This window comes from Diabrotica virgifera, chromosome 5 (assembly GCF_917563875.1).
Source record: "Diabrotica virgifera virgifera chromosome 5, PGI_DIABVI_V3a".
Classification (NCBI taxonomy): Eukaryota; Metazoa; Arthropoda; class Insecta; order Coleoptera; family Chrysomelidae; genus Diabrotica; species Diabrotica virgifera.
This window is the reverse complement of record NC_065447.1, coordinates 255498871-255520574: the sequence shown is the minus strand read 5'-3', so window position 1 is coordinate 255520574 and position 21704 is coordinate 255498871. Positions and strand designations below refer to the sequence as shown.

Sequence of the window (21704 nt, the reverse complement as noted above, 5' to 3'; positions counted from 1 at the left end):
TGACAATTTTAATGGCTGAAAAATAGCAAACTCGATCCGGCGACCTCTGGCAAAGGGCAAAGCAGAGGTGAAAAAAGATCACGAGCGTTTTATTTTCCTCTCTCACAGTGTGAGTTTCTTAAAACTTCAACTGCTACACACAAAACCTTTTTGGGGCCATTACGGCATCTCGTTCAATCATCGGTCAGCACTTGTGATTGTTTCTCGGTAAAGATTTTTGAAGGGTTTCCTGTGTTTTAGATGTGTAGCAGTCCGAATTACAATCTTAGGGTCGGTGGTGTAAAAGGAAAAAAGAAACAGTAAGAGTGAAGGGTTAATCCGAAAAAACATTGTGTTTTTTTAGTTTGTACACTAGGGAGGTTCGATAAGTATAAATAAAAACGAAAACTTTGGAAAAGTGGTGACTTATTTCTGAACAGTTTCCTTTTAGCTCGATAGACTTAACCCAGTGATGCTTTAGCATCTCCGTCTGAAAAATACGTTTTCTCGAGATCTGCAAAGTAGGCTTCCATGGAGGCAATAAACTCCTCATTTGACTTCAATTTCTGACTGGCGGGTAACTTTTTCGAGTTTGGAAACAAATATGTCATACAGGGCCAAATCTGGAGGATATGGTGGTTGGGATAGCAATTCCATCCAAAATTCGACCAATTTTTTCATGGCGACGGGGGAGATGAGCCGGTACGTTGTCATGGTGGATGAGCACTTTTTTATTAGCCAAATTGAACCGTCTTTTCTGCAATTCGACGTCGAATGGGCCTAATATTTTGGCGTAGTAGAACCCTGTTACCGTTTTGCCCTTTTCCAAGAAGCCAACGTAGATCACACCTTGTGTATATCAGAAAACGGTAGCCATCGTCTTTTCGACCGTCTTCACCATCTTCGGAGCACCTTCACGACGTGACGTCCACTGTTTCGAATGTTCCTTGGTCTTTGGTGTGTACCAGTACCTCCCGAGGCCAGGATTCTCCTGTGTACGGATGCATGTGCCTAAGTATCAGTTCTGTTCGAGCATCGACAAAAAACAGAACTTATCTGACTTGCATGTAAAGAAAGAAACGCTTACTTGACATATATGGCAGCTAAGAGATAACAAGCGTGTGACAATTAGATTATAAAAAACAAAACTTAGTATGAAAGAAAGCTAAAAAGAAGAAGAACCAAAACACATACTCTTGCAACTACACAAGACTATAAAGATTGAAAAAGTCTATCATGAGAAATTTAGAAAAAGTCTTAGTATCTATAGGTAGTAGATTTTAACAAGAGCTACGACCTTGAAAATTTCACGTAAACTTGTGTACTGAATCTATATGACTTATTATATAGCTGTTGTCAAAATCCAATACCTCTACAAAGAAACCTCAATAATTTGCCATGGGAGATTTTAATACAAATACTGGCGAAGGAGCCTAGAATTTATGAACATGGTTTCGGAATACGAAATGAAAGAAGATAATGTTAGCGTCTTTCTGTGTAGAAAAGCAACTAGTAATAACAAACACAATTTTCGCTGGATACAAATATGAGACCTCTTACCTGTAATTTAGGAATATCTTAAACACTAACGGTCCAAAAAACTCTCCAAAGGTACTAAGAATTTATTATGAGAGAGAAATGCAAATAACATCAAACAAAACTTGAACATAAACAAAATTCTAGAGCTACAATTACTTAATACAAGTCTGTTGAATCTCTATGTGCACTCACATTGTCACTGTCCATTAATAACATGGGGATTTACCAACAGTGAATTTTAGGAAATGTGAAATACGAGGTATTTTACGTTATTGCAAACGTATTGAATATTTTTTTCTTTCATAAAAACATTTTTAAAAGTATATAAAAAAAATTACGTGATAATTTAAAGATACTTTTAGTTTTATTTGAAGAGGAAGCGTTTTCAAGAAAGAAAGTTTTGTATTGCTTCTTAAATGGATTACTTTATTATTGGTATTGCAAATTATTATATTATATTATAAATTATATTATTATATTATTATATTATATTATAAATATTATATTATAAATAAGTCAACCATCTAGTTGCGTTGAATATATTCCATATCAGCAATATGTTTTTATACAGGGTGTAACAAAAATACAGGTCATAAATTAAATCACATATTCTGGGACCAAAAATAGTTCGAATGAACCTAACTTACCTTAGTACTAATATGCACATAAAAAAAGTTACAGTCCTTTGAAGTTACAAAATGAAAATCGATTTTTTCGAATATATCGAAAACTATTAGAGATTTTTTATTAAAAATGGACATGGGGCATTCTTATGGCAGGAACATCTTAAAACAAAATTAAAGTGATATTTGTGCACCCCATAAATATTTTATGGGGGTTTTGTTCCCTTAAAACCCCCCCCCCCCCAAACTTTTGTGTACGTTCCAATGAAATTATTATTGCGGTACCATTAGTTAAATTCAATATTTTTAAACTTTTTTGGCTCTTAATATTTTTTCAATAAGGCAATTTTTATCGAGTTGAGGCTTATTTTTTAATATGTTTACATAAAAATTTTATGGGGGTTTTGTTCCTTTAAACCTTCCAAATGTTTGTGTACGTTCCAATTAACCATGGTAAGTTTCAAAATATAGTTTAAGTAACCAATACAGTGAAACGGGTCAGATTTGTAAGTCCTGCTAGTTCCCCTTTAATATAGTTCGGAGGCTGGTTGTTTTTTCTGGTGATTAAATATGTAATTAAAAATATTTATTTTTACTTAGATATACCGTTAAAGCAGGACATATCGTATGTGCTAAAATTAATTATTAATTAATTAATTAATCTTAAATTAAACAACATTTTACACTCCATTATCGAGCTTTAAATCACACACCTATACTCCAGTAAGACATACTACTGAACTAAAAGTTTTGTAAAACTTATAAATGTCTGAGGGGACCGATCATGTGGGTGTGAAAAACAGATGTCATCAAACGAACCGCCTCTTAAAACATCTTTGACAAAGAATACCAAATTTTGCCGACCTTAAAGCTGTTTCACAATATAAATTTCTCGAACATACCATTAGTTAAACACACATGTGTACGTTCCAAAATACCAGTGTTTTTAAAACTTTTTTGCTTCTTTGTATTTTTCTGATAAGGCACCTTTTATCGAGATGTGGCTTCTTTTTTAATATGGTTTAAAATATACCTAAAAATGTAAATCATAAATAAATTTTCATATTATTACAAAGTCTCCATAATCGTACTTAACCATATACAAATATGTGGTGGATTTGACAAATATTCAAAATATCTCGATAAAAACTCGACTTTTCGAAAAAGTACTAAGAGGCAAAAAAGTTTTTAAAACATTGTGTTTAACCAATGGTATTACAATAATAATTAAATTGGGACGTACACAAAAGTTTGGAGGGGTTTAAAGGAACAAAACCTCCATAAAATTTTAATGGGATATCTAAATTTCACTATAATCTTTTCTTAAGAGACTACTGCCATAAGAATGCCACATGTCCATTTTCAATAAAATATCTCAAATAGTTTTCGATGTATTGGAAAAAATCGATTTTTATTTTGTAACTTCAAAGGGCTGTAACTTTTTTTATGTGCACATTTGTACTAAGGTAAGTTAGGTTCAATCGAACTATTTTTGGTCCCAGAATATGTGATTAAATTTATGACCTGTATTTCTGTTACACCCTGTAGTATGACCTAGTACAGAGTAATCGCGATCGTGTTTATTTTACAATTATTGTGACAGCCTGTTACTGTACATAAAAGAACGGCGATCACGGTCACTGTTTAAAATCACCGTTACCTAAAAATCACGGTCACTGATCACGGCGTGATTTAAAAATCACCACATTCGCCATGACTAAAATAAATTAACTTTAGAGAGCAGATAACTAGAGCTTACAAAAACACAAATACTACTGCATTGATAGAGTTAGTTACCTCAGTTACTAATAAGTTTTAGGAGTTCCTGCGAAATCATAAGCTCGGAGTTACCTTATAAATTGTAGCAGCAGCAAACGCGAGGTATTTGTTTACCGCACACGACTGTTTGTGTTGTACTACTGACTGTTTTGCTTCCATCGAGTTCTATTTACTAATTCGTGAGATGCTGAATATTCTAATGAATAGAATATCCAATACAGAATACGAAGTCAATTATAATCAAGCGACTGCAGGGGATTCGAAATACAAATCAAAAGGATAAAACACTATAAAGTCCATTTTCTAATATGTATGTATTTACGAATTAAGTTTCCTAATTTAAAAATTATATACATATATTGCCCCATATTGAAAATGCAATACTCAGTTACCTACATATACCTATTTGAATAATTTTTTGGTAATAAAATGGGTGTTGGGACATATTAGGCTGGCCACTGCTTCGTGAGGTAACGCAGGGTGGGTCACGGTGAATTTTTGTGAAACACAGAAATGATACTAACACCGCAAGTTTTCACGGTTTGTGACCCTGCCCTACACAGTTCTTATTCCGCAGATTGTCACGGTGTGTGGAGGTAAGATCCACGAACTCTGCAGAAAAAAACACGTCCCCTAAGAAGAGTAGGCACAAACTGTGTTTCAATTTACGGTGGTCCAGTCGCCACCAGTTTTTTCTCACTAGACTCACCTGGGTCACCTCACCAAGCAGCGTGCCAACTTGCGGGGCTGGCCTTAGTGTTGGGAGCGGATGTGAGCGAGACTTACGACCATTTGTGAGAAGATACTTCCCACCTATTGCATCAGTTGCGGCGGTCTACGTTATGGGACTAACCACAGCAATCTCATTAATCGAGCGTGGTCGCAGTCTTACGCGGATTTAAGGTTTGAACTATCGAAAGAAATTTTAAATTTATGTAGTCTAAAGTTATTCAAGATTTTGCACGGTGTGTATTCATTGTATAAAGATACTGGGATAAGAAAATTACAGAAAAAACACCATGGGCGAGCGACAGTATATTATATACGATAGACATAAGAACAGTATCTAAGGGGAAAGACTAAGCCGCATATCAGCGTCTAGCCAGAGGGAAGAAAAGCTGCCATAGACACTAAAAATATGGAAGAACAGTATGAAGAAATTGAGATAGTATTCGTACGTAACCAGGTTCGTACAACCACCAGGCAAAAGAATAAAGAAGTTTCTTGTGTCGTCTAATTTCTTAGTGCTTCCATTTGTCAAATATTTTAGTTTCAAAACTAATTGTATTTCATTTGTGAACATATTTCTCATATTCTTTAAGCTCTTTATAGGGCAGTCAATGAGGTTATTTGGCTCCGAATTCCATCCTACTACAGCGATGTACTTGATATTTTCACAATAAGTAGAGAATAGCTTAAGAAACAAAGTCACCCTATGTCGATGTGCGCTTTTATCTTAGGAGTGGATCCCACCCCTACTCGGAAGTGTAAAATTTTTTGGTTAAATTAACCACTGAAGTGGCTAGAGAATCTAATTCTAAGCAAAAACTGTGCAATAATTTTTTTTTGAAAACTCAATAATTTTTGAGTTATTAGTGGTTGAAAATTGGCCGTCTTCATTGAAAAATGACACCTTTTCGGGCGGTTTTTTGCGAATACCTTAAAATCTATGCATCTAACGAAAAAAACTATACACAACATTTTTGTAGCTTATAAAAAAAAACAAAGAGATTCGTTCCTTTATATATCTTCTAGTTATATTACAAAAAAATATATGGTAGGTGAGAAGAGTTTGTTTTTTTTTGGTGCATGCTGAAATCGGTGTATTCAAATTGAAATAAAAGAGAAACGGTCGATTTTAGTTGTATAATGCTACCAACACCTTTTGTAGTGATTGAAAAGACCGTTAGAATGAGCCACATTAAATGTCGATTACATTCAAAGTAAGCGAGATATGCTGCAAAAAAAATTGATGACTAATGGAATTAAAAAAAATGTGAAGTACATTTAACCCCTCATCCATCAAAATTTAAATGCATCGTTTTCCTTCTACAATACTTTTTATTATAGTGTTATGTTCAAAAAGTTGGACAGGTTTAAAATGGATAGTTTTTGAAAAAAATAAAATCAAATTATAGAGCGCATTTTTAAATTTTCTTAAGAATCTTCCTTTTTCTCCATGTAACTCGAAAATGATACGAGATACGAAAAAAAAGTACCACACAAAAATGTAGGATTTTGTTGAGTAAAAATTTTGTTTTATGTTTCATTATTGTATCTCTTATCATTTTCAAGTTACACGTAGAAAAAGAAGATTTTTGAAGAAATCTAAAAATGCGCTCTATAAATTGATCTTATTTTTTTTTCAAAAACTATTCATTTTAAACCCGTCCAGCTTTTTGAACCCGTCCATAATACTATAATAAAACTTATTGTAGAAGTAAAATGATGCATTAAAATTCTGGTGGAAGAGAGGTTAAATATACTTCTCATTTTTTTTAAATACATTAATCAACAAATTTTTTGCAGCATCTCTCGCTTGGTTTGAATGCAATATACCTTTAATATTGCTCATTTTAAAGATCTTTTTAAGCACTACAAAAGGTGTTGGTAACATTATACACCTAAAATCGACCGTTTGTCTGTTATTTCAAGTTGAATACAACGATTTGAGCATGCACCAAAAAAACCAAACTATTTTTACCTACCATATCTCTTTTTATATTATACCTAGAAGATTTACGAAGGAACTAGTCTCTGGTTTTTTATAAGCTACAGAAATGTTTGATATAGTTTTTTTAGTTAGATACATAGTTTTTAAGACATTTACAAAAAACAGTTCGAAAAGGTGTTATGTTTCAATGAAAATGGCCAATTTTCAACCACGAATAACTCAAAAAATATTGAGTTTTCAAAAAAAATTATAGAACAGTTTTTGCTTACAATTATGTTCTCTAGCCACTTCCGTGGTTATTTTAACCAAGAAATTTTCTACCCCCGAGAAGGTATGGGAAAGGGGGTTCACTAAACTACAGAGATTACGGTGGGCAGGGCACGTAGTCCGCATGCATGAGAATAGAATCCCCAGAAAATTGCTGAATGCAAGAATGCAGGGAAGAAGACCGGTTGGAAGACCTAAAAAGAGATGGGAAGACGAAGTCGATGAGGATGCCAGGAACTTCCTGGGAACGCGTTCATGGAAAAGAACAGCGGTAAATCGAAATGATTGGAGAAGCTTATTGAAGGAGGCCAAGGCTCGATTTGGGCTGTAGTGCCATTGGATGGATGGATGGAGAAGGTATGGGAACCACCCCCAAGATAAAAACACACATCGGCATAGGGTAGACTTTGAATTAGGAGATAAGTAGAGGCTAGGCCCAAAATTTCATTAAAATCCATGCAGTAGGATAGAATTCGGAGGTAATATCCTATTTTTGCTCCCATTGACTGGCGTATTATAAGATTCAACAGTTTATGCGTTATTCAAATTTTTATGCATGGCGTTTCTTTCTTTTGGTTCTCTCACATTTAGCAGTAAACCAATCAATACTTTCAGGCAACTCTTCTTTTACTAGGAAATGATTTGCTTCATGTTTTACGGTACCAGTATAGTCTATATATCGCTAATATCGCTGTCCCTTCCCTCCACATATATGTTTTTCTTATTATTTCTTGTTAAGTATTTTTATTATTGTTTTCTTTTACAATTAGTTTAATTAAGGTATGTGTATGTCTTTATTACGTTACTAATACGGTTGTGTAGACACCGTTCTACGGCACTTAAGGGACGAGAAGTATATTCGGCCTGCATTCACACTCAATATTGCGTGTAACCTCGCGAGCTTCACATAACCCGCTACCCAGTGTAGTTCCACGTTGCCAAGCACCAGATTCCACCCCAGCGCGCTGGAGAGAGAAAAAAGTACACATTATAAAGGTAGCGTAACATTTTTTTTTCGTTTATTGTGTCCCAACAACAAGGTTATTGACATTGGGCCAATTTGGTTACATAAGTTATTACATTAGATTATTGTTTACAATAGCGAGAAAAATACCTAAAAAAGAAACACTAAATTTTATAGTACATATTTATTTGTTTCTCGCAGAAAGTCAAGTACATTCTGAACATGTTTCAAGTCACTGAGGATCACATTCGTAAGACCCTGTATCGAGTATTTTTTTTTGTTCTTGTTCCAACCCGGTGCACTGAGTGAGAATATGCTGAACAGTTAGCGATTCACTGCGCTTTTCACAAACAGGTGATGTCTCTGAAGCCATGAGGTGTCCATGTGTCAACCGTGTGTGACCAATTCTCAACCTGCGAATGATTAACTTGTCTCTTCTGCTTAAGTTAGGTAGCTGAAAGGTTTTGACGGTAGGTTGTATTTTGTATAATTTCGAGGTTGATCTCTTCCATTGGTCTTGCCAGGATTTTTTGATTTGGGACCTGAAAAGTGGTTTTAGATCTGATGCTAGTTGAACGGGTTTGATGTCTGATTTGGCTGTAATTGCTTCCTTTGCAGCAGTATCGGCGGTCTCATTGCCTGAAATTCCAACGTGTGAAGGAGTCCAGATTAACGTTCCATTTGTTCCAAAAGAAATGAGTCGGTTTGTTTCTTCGTGTATGGCGTGAACTAATGGATGTTGGGAGTATATATTTTTAATTGAGTCGATGGAGGACATCGAATCAGTACACACTGTAGTGTTTTTGGCTTTAGCTTGGCTAGATAACCATATTAATGCTTGAATGATGGCATATAGCTCTCCTGTATGGATGGAGTTGGATGCTGGAAGACAGAACTTCTGAAGAACAGTATTTGCAGTTGTTACAGAATATCCAACCCCTGTCGCAGCTTTACATGCATCTGTGTAGAGAATCTCGTCGTATGAGTTTGTGTTGATCAGCTTTAGGAACGATTGTCTCAGAATTTGGCTATTGGTTTCATTTTTGAAATAGTTGTTAAGCGACAGGTTAATTTTTGGGATGTTGTTAATCCAGGGAGGAGTTGATGATATTATATGAGTATCTGTTACTGATAAATCAACAGGTCGTGAAAGAGGAAGTAAAATTTGAGGTAGTCTGATATTTATTATTGAGCGTTCAGTTATAGGGTTTACAAATTGGCTCATATACAGAGTTGTTTCGATTCGAAGACACCCTAGCAAAGTATGTCAGAAGCAATTGTTGCCTACGAAGTGAAAGGGGAAGTTCACCTGCCTCGCAATGAAAGCTTTCGGTGGGACTGGATCTGAAAGCTCCAAGACAGATTCGTAATGCGGTATTCCGAATAGTGTCAAGAGTTCTTACACAAGACTTTGATGCTGACATGTATACAAAGCATCCATAATCTAAACGAGAGCGAATGAGAGATCTGTACATCTTAATTAGGACATCCTCATCAGCTCCCCAGATATGGTTTGGGTGAAGTCGAGTTCGCTCCGCTTCGTTCAGGTATATTTTAGAAGGGTACGAATTGGCTCCCGCATGAATGCGGGTAGGCTCTCATATAATCGCGGAAACATTAGACATTGTTGCCAAATCGTATAATATTTATACTGCTTAGGAAATTTACATAGTGATATAGACTTTTTATAGGAAAATTATACTTTTAGACAAATATTTTTAGAGTTTGTTTTAGTTCAACATTGGCATATGTGGCAATTTAACACAAATTATCGGTGTCGGCCGGTATGCGCTCGACCGTTTTGCGCTCTTACCTGAAATCGGCCGGTTTGCGCTCTACACTCTAATACCCGAAAGTTAAGTTAGGACCGAAGGGTTAGGTCTTCCTCCTTTCCCATAGATATTTCTAGGAAGGTACCTGTTTCTAACAAAAAAGAATGTGTGTGTACTTTGTACGCACGTAAGAAGTTATACTTCTATTGTATGATTTAAACGAAATTAATATACTTTTTATTTATATTTTGTTTAAATATTAAACTAATTTATACTTACTACTTCTCAAACATTTTTATTAGAACAGTGCCAAAAATTAAAATAATAAAAGAATAAAACACACACAAACACATTAAACAAGCCACAAATGATGTCTGAACATTAATTGTCGAAAATTTTTTTAACTAAATACGCATTTTCTGAAAATACAATTATATAATAAATATACTTACAATCATAAAATGTATTAAAAAAAAACAAAAAAGAAAGTTTCTATTGGGACTCGAACCAGCGCTGATAAGAGCGGTTGGTATTGGAATTCATTCGCCTTCTCCGCTTAGCCATGGACACTATGTGTCATTATTTACGAAGATCGACTAACTAAACGGATTAAACTTGTGATATTTTGATATTTTGAAAATTGATCAAATTATTTTAATTTTGAATTGAAAAAATCCAACAAAACATAGAGTAAAAAAACAATATATTAGGTGAATATTGATAGAAATTTTGATGGTAATTAAATTATATAAATAAAAGTATTACATACTATGTATTTTGGCAGATCAAATAGGTAGGTTTATACCCATGATACATTAACAATTATTACGTACCTGTTGCTTTTAAAAACTATTTAAAAGTCACTACAATATTATAAACTTTTTTGTTTCTGTCCTCACAACAATAAAACTAATATATTATACATTTGTTTACCTTTACCTCCAAACCACAGCTGCCATATCGGATAATTTTTGACATGTCATTTGAACATCCAATCCGAACAAAGTTATAATGCGCATGCGCCGGGCTGATAGGTTTTAACATATAAAAAAATCACCCTCTATCGCCGGTAAAGAAGTATAACTTCAAAAAGAGAAAATTTGAAAGAAGTGACAACGCTGGGTGATATTTTCGACATGTTTAGGTAAAATAAATTTTGTCTATGGGAGCCAATTCGGACTCTACCTTTTTTAGTTCAGGTAAAATTCTTACCATTGGGAGCGAACTCGACCCCGTCCGATGGTTTGCTAGAGATTTTAATAAATTTAATCTGGTTGAGCAATTAACTTTGACATTTGTAATCTGTGGTTTCCATGTTAGTCGATTATCAAATATTAAACCTAGTATTTTGTGTTCATTACATATCGTGAGCAGAGTACCATTTAATGTAATTTGAGGTGATATAATGCTATAGCGTAACATTTAATTTACTCACGCAAATAAAATAATTGATAAATTTGCACATTTAGCTTATTTCGCCATAAAACCTAACACCAGCATCATTTCTTCTTCTTCAACTGCCATCTCCGCGACGGATGTCGGCAATCATCATAGCTATTCTGGTTTAGAGACGGCTGCTCTGAAAACTTCGTTTGATGTACATCCGTACCATTCTCTCAGGTTACGGATATTATCAGGACATTCTACTTATCCCTAGGCATCTCTTTCCTTGAATCTTTCCACCAGGGCCCCCGCTACCATATGTGCAAAGTGTGCAATGAACACGGGCGCCATCCTTTAGGGGCGCCAAAACCCGTGGTCAAACATTGAAAAAAAAACAAGGAACAAAAAAACAAAAATTAATTTTAAAATAAAAGTTGAGAAATTAAATAGGATTCAGTTTAAACACACACGAATATTTATTAGTATATCATCCAGTTACTGCCGGTTCCCATTTGCGAGAACATGTCAGAAGTCAGGCATATTAATTTATTTTGTTATGCTTTTATTCTGTTTGTTTCATTTTGATATTTTAGAATACTAATAATAGTCCATTTACTCACGGTTTTTGTTGTAAATTTTAAAGAACCGCTTATATTGACATAAAATTTGTCATACACATAGCTAAAAAGAAAAGAAGTGATACCTACTGTACCGATGTGTGCTTTTACTCTGGGGGTAAAAGGGGTATTCTCAGGGGAATACGCCCGAGAATACCTGGGGGTATTCTCGGGGGTGAGAAAATATTCGTTCAAAATAAGTCCGGAATTGGATAAACTGACAAGTTCTAAGCAACTTTTGTTGTATAAAAATGTTCGCTAAGTCAATTCTTTTCGAGTTATTTGCGAGTGAAAATGTCCATTTTTCAACAAAAAAACCCGTTTTTCGACGGTTTTTCGCAATTAAAAACTAATTATTTTATCGAAAAAATACTCTTAGCAAAAATATAGCTTACAAGAAAGTGAAAAAATAATTTATATAATAATATGAAGTCTGCAAAATGCAGTAAAAAGCAGAGTTGTAGCTAATGAAAAGTAGGTTCTTATTCGTCAAATTCCAAATCGAATATTTCAACGTGAAATAACCAAAAAATTAAGCACTTTTCGGGGAAAACTCATTACAACTTCTTTAAAATGTTTAGGAAAAGCTTTATGTATATATGATCTGTAAGTTTCATCAGTTTAAAGTGCTCATTTTTGAAAAATTTTGGTTTTAAAGAAATTTCCAGTCTTGAAAAAATTTATTTTTCCAAATAACTTTAAAATTAATTAGTGATACCAAAAATCTCAAGCAGTAAAAAAATGTAGATTTTGCTTTTCTGAATATTTTGGATGTTTTGTTTTCCTCTAAGACAAAAATTTTAAGATATGGCTGTTCAAATTTTGCATACACTCATGATTAGTGACTCGTTCAGCCCTTTCGCCCTTTTAACTACAGCCTTTGCAAAAATAAGCACTTTGAACCGATGAAACTTCAGATCATATATAAACAATACATAAGTAAAGTTACTTATGGTGAAGCGGTAACGATTAATTTGGTATGCTAATTAAGGGGTGGTTTTCATGATTTTTTACCAAATAGAAGGGACCAACAATATTTTTACCTTACTTACTTTTGATGTTAAAAAAATATAGCTTCTTTTAAATACTTTAAAAAAGTTGTAACGAGTTTTCCCTGATAAGTGCTTGATTCTTGGTTATTTTACGTTGAAATATTTGATTTGTAATTTGACGAATAAGAACCTCCTTTTCATCAGCTTCAACTCTGCTTCTACTGGGTCTGCAGACTTCATACATAGGTACTTACACCATTTTTTTCACTTTTTTATAAGTTATATTTTTTTGATAAAATACTTACTTTTTGAGTTATTTGCAAAAATCCGTCTAAAAACTTGTTTTTTTTTGTTGAAAAATGAACATAAATTTACTAGCAAATAACTTGAAAACTATTGAAAAGTACTGACAGAGAAAAATCTTTATAGAAGAAGAGCTATTTAAAATTAGTCATTTTATCCAATTCCGGACTTTTTTTGAATGTATGTTTCAAAAAATAAATAAAAAACATGATCCACAATGCCTTAAGGGGCGCCAAAATCCTTATTGCACACAGGCGCCAGTACCTCTTACGGGAGTCCTGCTTTCCACTGCATAATCAATTGAAGTAAGTTGTATCTCTCTCCACGTGTAATATGCTCGAGGTATTCTAACTTTATTGTTTTGATGGTATTTAAGATTTCCATTCCTTTATTCATCTTTCTCATAAGCTCTTTGTGACGTGTTCTGTCCACGATATTTTCTGAATTCTTCTGTACATCCACGGCTCGAATGATTCTAGTTTTTTCATTGATGCCGCATTCAAGGTTCAAGCTTCCGTTCCATAAAGCAGCATTTATTCAATCGCAAATAACAGATTCATATGAATTTCGACAAAATTTTTAACAAAGTGTGGTTTCACTTTGCTTACGCTATTGATCATATTTTGTAAAAAACCGTGGCAACAAAAAACAAACTTTTTTATGATTAACACTTCGTGAAAAATTAATTAGAAAGTTTATTATTATACAAAGAACGGCGGTAAACTCTTAATACTTTTAGCCAAAAAAATACTTTTAAAGAATTTTTACTTTGGGCGTAATTTCGTTACTGAAGTTTTTATAAAAGGTGACATTCAAAATGTTTCTTTTATTTGCTGTATAATTCTGTTTTAGTAAAAAATAAGTCCAAGTTTACCAAACTTTATTATATTTCTGATGGTTTATTTTTAAATGTAATTTTTTACGATCACGTTGTAGAAAAATTCTGAGTATTAAAAAGTTTAAAATAAAATTCAAATTTACCAAAAATATTGGTATATTTATCACATAAGATAAATCGGTGACAAATAAGGCTTTTCATTCACAGTCATTTGTTTCGAGCTACTGTCATATGTAGTATAATCCGTGTGTATTATTATACACAGATTATACAACATATGACAGAAACTCGAAACAAACGACAATCGATGAAAAGCCCTTTAAGACAAATCAAGAATGAATATTTAAAAAATAACCCAAAAGAATGGCAAGATATAGTCCAGGTAATGAAGCTTAAAATAGGACAAAACCTCGCAATTTTTACAGAATGGATCGATTTGCTTGAAAATTTGAGAATAAGTAGTGGATAGTCCAAGAATCAAAATCTATATCATGCCGAAAGGCGCTTTTACCATGGGGGTGGTTGCCACCCCATCTCGGGGGTGGAAATTTGTTCTTATATTTTAATCGCAAAAGTTGGTAAAAACGTTCATTCTAAGTAAAAAACGTTCTATACATTTTTTTTTGATAAAATTGATAGTTTTCTATTTATTCGCTATCGAAAGTATTGGTTTTATATCGAAGAAATCAATGTTTTTAATAAGTTTTGATAGTTTTCGATTTATTCGCTATCGAAAGTATTAGTTTTATATCGAAAAAATCAATGTTTTTATTAAGTTTTCTGCTAATAACTCCAAAAGTTTTCGTTTTATCAAAACAACTTTACCTAACAAAAATGTACCTTTTGAAAAAATAAACACAACCGATTTTTTTAAACTTTCTTTGAGACCAATAGTAATCGGGCTATACTTTATTATATGATGACTCTTCTTCGTCAAATGCTAAATATTGTCTAATAATAAAACACTGAAAACGTTTGTTTCTAAACTGTTGCTAAATATTGTAGTTTCAAAGTCAAAAGACGGGAAAACTATGCATTTTTTGAGAACAACTTGTTTAAACTAATTTAAAGTGCTTAAAAATATCTATCTCCAGAAATTCTCTAGCTTAAAAGCTTAAAAATTAAGTGACTTATAATGAAAATAATGTCAGTCCTTATTTTTTTCAGCGAAAAAGTGATCGCAAGCAACCCCCTAATCACCACCCTAATTAAAATTAGTCATTGATCTTATTTGGTCTTTTTCATGCGTGTATTATTAATAGGTTCTAGAAGTTTGACTGGCTTATAATGATTAGTTTTTAAAAACCTGGAGTTAAAAGTGAATGACGAATTTTTGTAGTTTGGAAAAAAGGCTTTTCTTCAGAATAGCAAGATTAGCATCAGAGATACGAAAAAATGTTTAAATATGAAATTGTAGCTAATTTAATTCTCAAGACCATGGTTTGCAAAAATTTTTTCTACGGTAAAAATTGAGTGAGCTATTAACAAATTTAAACTTGCAATAACATGCAAAAACCACCTTTACCAACCCTTTCAAAGTCACCTATTTTTACGACTGAGGATTTTAAAAAGATTTAATATTAATAGTCATAGATCTTATAGAACCAAGGTTTTTCCAAAAATCCAAAAAACCAGGTTTTTTGGTTTAAACCAGATTTATTTGGTTTAAACTAGATTTATTTGATACAAAATATAATAAGTAAATGAATAAATTATGTTATAAAATAATAGTAATAAACAGAGAAAAAAAATGATTAAGACAACTTTTATTTTTATTTGCACACACAAAAAATTAATATAACAAAAAAACATCTTCAACCGTAATAATATTCAAAATAACTAAATTCGAAAGTAAAAAAATTTAATTTATTTGTCTTAATTATCTTCATTTGCGGCAGCTGTATTAAAAACTTGTAATAAAAACACCAGTTTAGAGGCTCAATAAAAAAAACCAGGATTTCTCAAAAAACCAATTGGTTTAAACTTTGGTTTAAACCAAGGTTTTAAGCATGCTTTAAGCTACATGTATTGGTTCTTAACACAGGGAAGTTCGTTAATGGGGGCCCGAAAAAAATAATCTATATGAATCGTCCGGGATTTGAACCCGAGACCTCTTAATCTCCGGTCACACGCTCTACCATTGAGCTATATCCGTTTTGCTTTGACAGGTTACAATATTTCTCATACATACTGACAAATTTAATAGACCAAGTGAAGTATACAAAAATACTTTAAATGTACTTACTACATATTATTATAAAATATCTTATTCCCGAGGAAGACAAATCCAAAGACACAAAAATTATAATAAATAACACATTTACTAAGAACACTAATATAGCCTTTTATATGATATAATATGACTTATTTGCCCTGACAGCGCTGATACATACATATCTTGCAAGATTAGCAACGAAATACATACTGTATGTGTGCGCATGCGCCCGGCATTATCAAATTTCACTCTCGATCGTAAAGAAGTATAACTTCAAAAACTGAAGTTTAAAACGAATAACCTAATGTTTGTAATTTGGTAAAAAAATATACGTAAACAGAGTACAGAGTGCAGAGTTTGGTAAAACAGAGATAAGAAAAAATGTTTAAATATGAAATTGTAGGTAATTTAATTCCCTCCCAAGAACTTGGTTTGATAAAATTTGTTCTACGGCAAAAATTGAGTTAATCGTAAATGAGTATACCATCGAAAAACATTGATTTTTTAGATATAAAACTAACACTTTCGATAGCGAATAAATCAAAAACTATTAACTTTATCAAAAAAATGTATAGAACATTTTTTGCTTAGAATGAATCTTTTTATTAACTTTTGTGGTCAAAATATAATAAAAAATTTCCACCCCCCGAGATAGGGTGGCAACCACCCCCATGGTAAAAGCGCCTGTCGGCATCATATAGATTTTGATCCATGGACTATAGCTTTGGTTCCTGGACTATTAAGCTAAATTAAAAAAAAATTAATGTATTTTCCGTCGAATTTCTTTCGATCACGATTCCTTAACCCTTAACTTGGCGCGCCTATAACCGCTGAGGGAAAAATGTTTTTGCTTACTGGATGTCATTTTTAGAGGGCTCCATTATCAGAGTCAATTACAGTTTTTTTTCTATTTTAAATTTTTTGACATTTTATTGACATTGTATCCCATAAGATACACTACTAGGCGTACCGTACATTACAATGTACCTCGCAAGACACATTGCCAGGAACACTATAAAACAAGTACTGATGCCCCATAGATACATTGCCAGGTTATTAAAAAAATACCTCCGTATCTAAAAAGATACATTGCCAAGATGTATATTTGTAATTTGGACCAATATATTAAATATTATTGGGTCATTGAATTAAAGCAAAATTATCAAAAGTCCACAAAATATAATGAAAACAATAAACAAATCTACAATAAATTGTTCCGCTAAAAGTCTTTAGAATTTTCAAGACTTTTAGCGAAACATTTGTAGATTTGTTTAATGTTGTCATTTTATTTTGTGGAATTTTGTGTTACTTCAATAATTATGAATAGATGGCTTTTTGTGTAGGGGTTTCAACCATACACACAGTATTGTATTAATTAATATATAATCATGTACATTTATAAATTATAAATAAACTACAATGATGATCAAACATTTATTTTTAAAACATAAATTCAAAACTTCAAATAAAACTTGGAACACTCAAAAAATAAAAGTAGAAAGTAATTATAAGTATAAAAAATTACAAAATTTAGTTATTATGAAAATCATAAAAACAATTACGGGATTCCGTCAAACATAATCTCGCCCTACATTTTGTACAACTCATTGCTGTTTGTCCTTTGCAACAGTTTCGGCATCGTCCTTTGGTTGTAAAAGTTGGAAAGTGTCCGAAAAGATCTCTTCTGACATCTTCTCCAGGTATATTCTACGAATATATGACGTGACTACGAATCTTCTTTTTCGGTGTCATCGATAATGTCATCACGGCCAGATGGATGACGTCACTAGTATTATGCCAAAAAATCGTAATTTAAAAATAAAAATCGATATGTTTCGGGAATTTCTATGTTTATTTAGATAATATCTAATGAATTTATGCGTTATTCTCCTTTTCATGAACATTTTTCAGTGCGTCACAAATTATAGAAAAAAAGGTAAGTCCGTGATAATACACATTTATGACATTTATTCTAACGTGACATTTTAGTTAAATCTGACAGTTGTCAAATTTTATTTTCAATTTGGAATAAAACCAAATCAATTGTGTCTATTGCATTTATAAAATGGTATTTTCTTTCATTTGTATAGTCTTATAAATTGTACAGATTATATTGATAATAGTATTATTTTATTTAATAAATAATTATTTTTTGATTATGGCGCCATCTATCGACAACTAGAATAATCACCAAACTAGAATAATTACCAAAGTATTCACCGACGTGCCTTTTTTTCTGTCACATACAATTTAATGCGTTAGAGAGAAATCGAAAAACTGTGACGCACTGAAAGATGATCATGAGAAAAAGAATACTTAGTTACTTTATAGTCGCACTGTATATACCTAATATGTAAAAAATAGAATTTGATAATATGATAACATACTGTAACATTTTTTTATACTAATACTTTCAAGAAATATTGACGGGACATACATATATGATTCGTACATACAAGCTGGGACATACATACAAGCTTTTGGAGTAGATAAGAACATACGATAAATCATTACAACATAATATACCAAATGTTTTTATCACTTTTCTGTTAATTCTCTAATGGGCAAAGTAGCTAATAAGAAACAGTTAGTATTTGTCCGTATACCGGGTGATGTATCCAAAAAGATACTCATTCAATTTTCATCAGTACCTGCCAATGTATATTAAAGGATACTATCTAAATTGCCGCTAACCTGGCAATGTATTTTCAGAGATACTACTTTTCAAAGTGATCCTATCTGTTTGTTTATAAACAAATCCTGAATATTATTTTATACGATTGTTTGTTGCAGGCCTATTTATCTAGAACTATAGTTTACCAATTCATATAATAACTTAAAACATTTAAAAAATGAATTTACTTTCCGAATGACACAAACTAACACCTTTTTTGGAAGCCATTTTTAGCACGCTTACATAAAACGCTCTCTCATTGGTGGAAATCTATGTGTATGACATTCAAATTAATTTATTGGTTAGGAGAATACTTTGTGGAGAGGGTACTTTTAAAATCTCGCGGCAACTTTACGTATATATAGAGAAATTAATTATAATAAACAACGTATCCTGGAGTACACACCGCCAAGTTAAGGGTTAAGTTTCTTATATGTGTCGGCCCCATGTTTTTTTTTCGTTGGATTATGTTAAACAAATCTAAATATTCAAAAAAAAATTTAAATATTTTCCATCTGCGCTGGCATTTAATCAAGTGGCAACGATTGCCGTTTCAAATAAAACTCCCGCTCACAACAAACGTCAAAAATATCAACACCGAGGAACGATTATAAACAAACATCTGACGACGAGCCCCGGCGTTCCTCGGGGTAAAAATTTTAACGAGTTCGCTGGAAATTCATCAGACTATAAAGGGGATGTCATCATAACTTTCAATTTCGAATAAAATTTCAACTAGAATTTGAATACGTAATCACTGATTCGAAGTTTACTCACAGAAAAAGAGATTACACTTTTATGTTTTAAAATGGGACAGTTAACTACTCTTGTATATAAGGTCTGTAGATAAATTTAATATCTACAATCTACACAATAGGACACACATTTTGCGCATATTGGTCTTTCTTTATCTTTGTAGTGTTTTCCTTACTAGCGACGTGTATATGAAAGTTAATTTTGTACATCGTAAGACTATGCAAAACAATTGACAGTATCTAAGACAATGAACAGTTTTATGGTATCTCTGATATAACGATAGCGTCGTCAGCTCGCACCGCTAGATTTCCAACGCTCAAAGGAGAGTTCGATCAGAGTGTTAATCTGGACTGAACTTTGAACAGCTAATAAGAACACCTGAAGACAAAAAATACTTTGCAACTGTAGCAGCCAACCTCCATTGATGAAAGGGCACTTTAGGAAGATGTTGGTCTGGGAACAACTTCACTGGCTCTAGGGTACTGACTGAAGGCCAACCACTGCTGCTAGAATGTAGAACAAACATCTGACGCGAGTCTCGCTTGTCCTCGGGGTAAAAATTATAACGAGTTCGGTGGAAATTCATCAGACTGTAAAGGGGATGTCACCATAACTTTCAATTTCGAATAAAATTTCAACTAGAAGTTGAATACATTATAACTAGGGAGCGGATTTATATGCTTTCAATTTTGATGAAATATGCGCATATATATGCAGTAAAAAATTACGAAATATGCGCAAGATAAGCACAAAAATTAAAAAAATGAGCATTTCGAGATACCACAAATTTTCTGTTCTATTCTATTCTAAGGGGTTCTTTTATAGGGGGGCGGCAATCTTATTTATTATCTTTCAAATAAAATCAATTTTTTATAATATATGCAATTTATTCACAGTTTTTACAAAAACTGCTACCAATAGTTACCTATTTAAAATAAAACAACAATATCACTATAAATATATTATTATCTTCGATTATAATTCACTACAATGTGTTTTTCCAAATTCTTTACGAGGAAACATATTCTTTGATTAGATAAAATATTTTTATAACTTGGAAAACTCCTTTCAACATCAGAAAACTCTTTAGAAGTAATTGGGGCGTATTTAAAATAACTTGTTAATTTCCGTTAGAAAATCGTAAAACTATGGTTAAAGGTGTAAATTCTCTTAACAATAGAGGATTTAAAAGAATTACCAAAATTATAGGTAAATACCTACTAAATATAATAAAAGTAAATAAAATTAGGATTTCCGGGTACCATCCTTCATCACTTTAACATCCTACAATCATTTTATAACGGGTTACTATAAGCACTATAAGTACTTTGTGTAAAGATCGGGTATTTTCTAAGAAAAAATGAAAGGCAGTGAATGAGCCGTCCTCTTTAGGTAGTTCTCGAATTAATAGATACGACAGCCTGTGCGGGGAAATATTTTGTATCAAATTAAAAAATTTAAAATTTTTTTGGACTTAAATGTTTTTTAATAGGCACAAAATATGCATGTTTCTTTAAAACAATGCAAAATTTAGTAAAGGTCTCAAATATGCGAAATATGCATGCAATATGCATTTAGCATAAAATCCGCTCCCTAGTTATAACTGATTCGAAGTTTACTCACAGAAAAAGAGATTACACTTTTATGTTTGAAAAATGTAACAGTTAACTACTCTTGTATATAAGGTCTGTAGATAAATTTAATATCTACACAATAGGACAAAGATTTCGCACATATTGGTCTTAATTTATCTTTGTTTGTAGTGTTTCCCTTCAAAGTTCCAACGATAATGGTTCCCTTCGTACTCCAATCAGAGTAAACATGTAAATCAAAAATGAATAACCATTTTCAATTCCATTGCAACATGAAACTACAGCCGCATAATTATTCCAGTTCAATCAGAGAGTGCAGCAAGCACCTCTACCTAATAAGTTTAGAAACCGGCAGAGGTGCTTGCTGCACTCTCTGATTGAACTGGAATAATGATGCGGTTGTAGTTTCATATTGCAACGAAATTGAAAATGGTTATTCATATTTGATTTACATGTTTACTCTGATTGGAGTACGAAGGGAACCATTCTCGTTGGAACTTTACCGCGCTGAGCAGATGGGACGTGAATTATAAATCGTAAAATTCCCTTATCTTCCTTAGTCTCAGCATCCGTTATGGCTTGCAAATTGTAGAAGCCTCGGAGGTGTTACCAGAGAAGGTTCCCATTGTTTTCAGTCTGGTAGGATGTAGAATAAAATCCATAAGGAAAAATTTCCCGTAACTGGCTGTATACCATTAATTACAAAAATTGAAGAAAGACTTCTGTGTAAAAGGTAT

The 21704-nt window shown here is 32.7% G+C and overlaps 1 protein-coding gene across 6 annotated transcripts in view; it reads right to left on the bottom strand.

Moving 5' to 3' along the window:
- Nucleotides 1-21704, bottom strand: part of LOC114326119 (cadherin-87A) — a 1008603-nt gene that overhangs the window by 673768 nt on the left and 313131 nt on the right. The window lies entirely within an intron of this gene.